General features: G+C 42.0%; 1 protein-coding gene across 6 annotated transcripts in view; it reads left to right on the forward strand.

Moving 5' to 3' along the window:
• LOC113805941 (protein turtle) overlaps positions 1–5,000 on the forward strand; it is a 651,477-nt gene that overhangs the window by 581,257 nt on the left and 65,220 nt on the right. The window lies entirely within an intron of this gene.

Here is a 5,000-nt window from a genome sequence, read left to right on the forward strand (position 1 = left end):
CTTCGTGGTATCGTTATGTAAATCTGTGTATCCTGAAAATCGCTTGATGTCGGTTGGCAAGATTCGCAGAAAGGAGGAGGAAGAGAAGAAAAAGGAGAAGGAGGAAAGAAAATCGGGGGATAGGGGAGAGGGTTGGGAGGGAGGGATGGGTAGGGGAGAAAGAGAGGGAGGGAAGAAGGGGGGAAGGGGTAAAAAAGACGGAGGGATGAGGGAGGGAGGAAAGAGAGGAGAGAGGAAGGAGAAGAAGGGCGGTGGAAGGGGTTGAAAAAGACGGAGGGAAGAGGGAGGGAGGAAAGAGAGGAGAGAGAGAAGGAGGGTAGGGATGGGTAGGGGAGGAAAGAGAGGAGGGAAGGGAAGAGGGGGAGGGGTGAAAAGACGGAGGGAAGAGGGAGGGAGGAAAGAGAGGAGAGAGGGAAGGGATGGAGGGTAGGGATGGGTAGGGAGAGAAAGAGGGGGGAAGAGAGAGGGAAAGAGGTGAAAAAAGACGGAGGGGGAAGCGGGAGGGAGGGAAGAGGAGGAGAAAGAGTGAGAGGGAAGAAGGAGAAAGGGGTTAAAAGCACAGATGGATGAGGGAGGGAGGAAGAGAGGAGAGAGAGGAAGAGGAGGGATAAGACAGAGGGAAGGGAGGAAGAAGAGGGAAGGGAGGGAAAGAGGGAAGGGAGGGAAGAGAGGAGAGAGGCAAGGGAGGGAGGGTAGGGTAAGAGGGAAGGGAGAGAAGGTTGTACAGAAGGAGAGAGAAGGAGCGGGGTAGTGAATAGAGAGTGAGGAAAAGAGAGTGAGAAAGAGAGAGAGGTAAGGAAAGGGGCGTTCATAAATATATATATATACATCCGTAAAGGATGGAAGATAAAAGCAGAGAAGGAGGAAGGGAAGGAAGTAGAGAAAAAGGAGCCAGAGAGAGGGAGAAATAGACAGACAGACAGAGGGCAAGAAAGAAGGGAAGGACGAGAAAAGAAGAGACAGAGAGAGACAGAGAGAGAGTGGGGGAGGTGTCGATAGAAAGAAAAAAAAAAATAAAAAGGAAAAAATAAAAGTGACACAAGGAATAAAGAAAAAGAAAAAGCAGAAAAAAATGCAATCTCTTCAGCAGAATCTACATCCTTCCTCTAGGGGGAAAAAGTGTCATAGAGACCCACAAGGACAACCTCAAGCGTTTTCCAGTAAGTTACAAGCGTCGTTTTCCTCGAAGTGAAAGACAGGACATAACGGCAGTGATAGTGTGGCATTTGAAGGATGAGACATGCTTCTTTATTCTTTCACTCTTTTTTTTATTCTCGTGTTTCTTATCCCTCTGTTTTCTTTGTTCTTTTTCCTTTTTTCTAAGTGTTTGGGTTATTTATTTCTCTCTTTCTCATTTTTTTCGTTGTTTTTTTCTCATTTTCCTCATGTTTCTTCCACTTTCTCACGTTTTCTGTTCCCGATATATCTTTTAATACTTTTCTTTTCATTCCTTTTTTCCCATTATTCTTCTCTCTCATTTCATCTCTTCCTACATCCTCTTGTATCCTCCTCTTATTCCCTTTCCATTTCTCTTTCTTCTTTTCTTTATCCTTTTCCCACATCCTCCCTAAACCTCCATATTTCATCTCTCTCCCCTGTTGTAATCTTCCTCATCCTCTTTCTCTTTTTTTTTCTCTCTCTCTATCTATCTCTTACACTCTTTATCTCACTTTCTCCCTCCCTCTATCTCTATCTTTCTTCTCTCATTTCTCTCTCTTTCTCTCTTTCTCTCTCTCTCTCTCTCTCTCTCTCTCTCTCTCTCTCTCTCTCTCTCTCTCTCTCTCTCTCTCTCTCCCCCCCTCTCTCTCTCTCTCTCTCTCTCTCTCTCTCTCTCTCTCTCTCTCTCTCTCTCTCTCTCTCTCTCTCTCTCTCTCTCTCTCTCTCTCTCTCTCTCTCTCTCTCTCTCAATCTCCCCTCACCCTCCTTCTCTTTTCTTCTCACTCTCCACTCTCTCATCCTTCCATGTTCTTCCCCCATTCCCCTTATCCCTATCATCCATTTTTCCCAGCTCTTCCCCCTTCTGACCTGACTTTTCAGCTGGCGAGACGAGGTCAAAGGCAGAGGGTGGAGAAGGGGGGGGGGGGAGGTCACGGTCTTTTGGCATCGGGGTTTGAAATTGCAAATCCTGACGACCTCTTCTGCGAGTTGGCGTGTCTGCTCCTCGGGGTTCGGTTCCTGAGGGAGGGAGGGAGGGATCCTGTCCTGATGGGGGGTCGTTTTGGTTTGTTATATGGAAATAAAGGTGTTTGTGTGTGTGTGTGTGTGTTTTTTTGGGGGGGTGTAGTGTGTGTGTGTTTGTTTGTAGTGTTGTGTGTGTATGTGTGTGTGCGTGTTTGTAGTGTGTGTGCGTGCGTGTATTTGTAGTGTGTGCGTGCGTGTGTCTGTAGTGTGTGCGTGTGTGTCTCTGTAGTGTGTGTGTGCGTGTGTCTGTAGTGTGTGTGTGCGTGTGTCTGTAGTGTGTGTGTGTGTGTATCTATTACCATATATGCACAGTATTTATATATACAGATGTGCATGTTTTTATACATGTTTGTATCCACGACAATACACCCACCTACACTATCACCAATACCGAGCCCCCCGAAAAGAACACACAAGACAGATAACAACCCCCCCACCCCCTCCCCACTCTCCACCCTCCCCCCAACCCCTCCACACTCTCCACCCTTCTCCCACCCAACCCCTCCCCACTCTCCACCCCCCCAATCCCCTCCCCCAAACCCCTACCCCCCAACCCCTCCCCACTCTCCACCCCTCCAACCCCTCCCAACCCCTCTACACTCTCCCCCCAACCCTCTACACTCTCCCCCCCTACCCCCCTAATCCCTCCCCCCACTCTCCACCCACTCTCCACCACCCAACCCCTTCCCCCCACTCTCCATCCCCTCCCCCCGAGAGTCCGAGAGCTCCAGAGTACATCGGCCATGCATAGAATAGTAATTAAGGGCGATAACGCGTCCCTGGCGAAATTTCCAGCGGAGATTCACTGCCCGGGAGAGGAGTGGCGTGCGAAAATCCTCAAGCCCGTCCTTGTATGCAAATTAGGACACCCCCTCCCCCCTCCCTTCCCTCCGTCCTTCCTATTAGGACACCCTCCCCTTCGTCTCTCCCTCCCCCCTATTAGGTCCCCCTCCTCCACCCCCTTCCCCCTATTAGGACCCCCTTTCCTCCCCCCTCCCCCTTCCCCCTATTAGGATCCCCTTTCCTTCCCCCCTCCACCGCTCGCCCCTCCCTCCCCCCTATTAAGACACACTCCCCCTCCCCCTCCCCCGCTCCACCCGCCTCCCCCCCGCTCCCCCCCTAATTTTCCAGTCGGGGGCAGGTGTGACTGGACTGCGCTGCTGGCTCAGGCTGGAAGCTCGATAGATTGGGGGTTTTCTGTCTATCTATCTTTTGTTTGTCTGTTGTTGTTTTTTATTTGTTTTATTTGTTTGTGGCTGTTTCTGTGGTTGTTGTTTTTGTTTTATTTGTTTGTCTGTCTGTTTATTTATTTGATTTCTTTGTCTGTTTATTAATCTATTTAATTTCTTTGTCTGTTTATTTGCTCATATATTGATTTGTTTGTTTGTTACTATCAATATTAATTTATTATCCATCTATTCATCTCTGTATTTTTTCATAATTGTTATTATACATTTGATTTTTTTGTAAGGGGACCAATACACTACAACAATACAACACAACTTATTTTCTGTATCATAGTCGTCAACATTATCAACATCATCAGTATTATCAATATCATTATCATTATCAATATTTTTACCATTATTATTGACATTATTATTATTATTGTTATTATTATTATTATTATTATTATTGTTATTACTATTATTATTATTATTATTATTATTATTATTATTATTATTATTATTATTATTATTATTATTATTATTATTATCATTATTATTATTATGAATATCATTATCATTATCATTATTATTATTATGAATATCATTATCAATATCATAATGATTATTATTGATGTTATTATTATTACTGTTGTTATCATTCTTATCATCAATATCATCATCATTAGTAGTAGCAGAATGATATTTTCCATTATCATTCATCTTATTGTTTGTGAGAAAATTTATTCTCCGCCCTTCGTTACTCCCCCCCCCTCCTCCTGCTCGAATTTTATCAAAGAAAGTAGTTTTTAAATGAAGTAATTCCTTCATTTTTCCCCAAAAGTACCCAGAATCCGCTAATTGAAGTGAAAGATGGTTAAAGGAAGAAGATGATGAAGAAGAAGAAAAGAAGAAGAAGAAGAAAAACCTAATTCACCAAATTCTGGCCTTTATTATCATGCTAAAATAACGCTAAAAATAAGTACCCCAAAACCCCACCAAAGTTAACAAAAATAGTGAAAAAAAATCGCTAAACTGGCAACCCTTCAGCGAAAATCTAGAGTATGAAATATGTGAATGAAAATAAATAAATCTTATGCTGTGATTTGATTCATTCTGCATTTATAAATTAATATATTAATGAGGGCAGGTACTTGACTGTCTATTATTTTTCTCGAGGACGCGTGTGGGTGAGCCGTAATTAGAACAGGTTTTGCATACAAGTCAATAGTAATATAGATGACTTTTTATCACTGCAATTTTTTTTATTATATTTTCTCTTTTTAGCCATTATTATCATCATCATCATTTTTATTGATAGTAGTATTGTCATTTTTGTTACTATTATCTGTATGATATTATTGTTATTATTAATGTTTTTATTGTTGTTATCACTATAATCATCATTATCATCATTATTGTTATTATAAACATTATTATTATTATTACTATCATTATGATTGCTGTTATTGTCATTGTCATTATTATATCATCATTATCAGTATTATCTATTTATTCATTTATTTATACATGTTTTTATATATTTCTTCATTTATCTGTTTACATTTTCTTGATTAAACTACCTTTTCATTATGTTTTTCTTTATGAATATCATATCTTTCATAACTGAATAATACGGAATGCTTAGACAGT

The sequence above is a fragment of the Penaeus vannamei genome, chromosome 17 (assembly GCF_042767895.1).
Source record: "Penaeus vannamei isolate JL-2024 chromosome 17, ASM4276789v1, whole genome shotgun sequence".
NCBI lineage: Eukaryota > Metazoa > Arthropoda > Malacostraca > Decapoda > Penaeidae > Penaeus > Penaeus vannamei.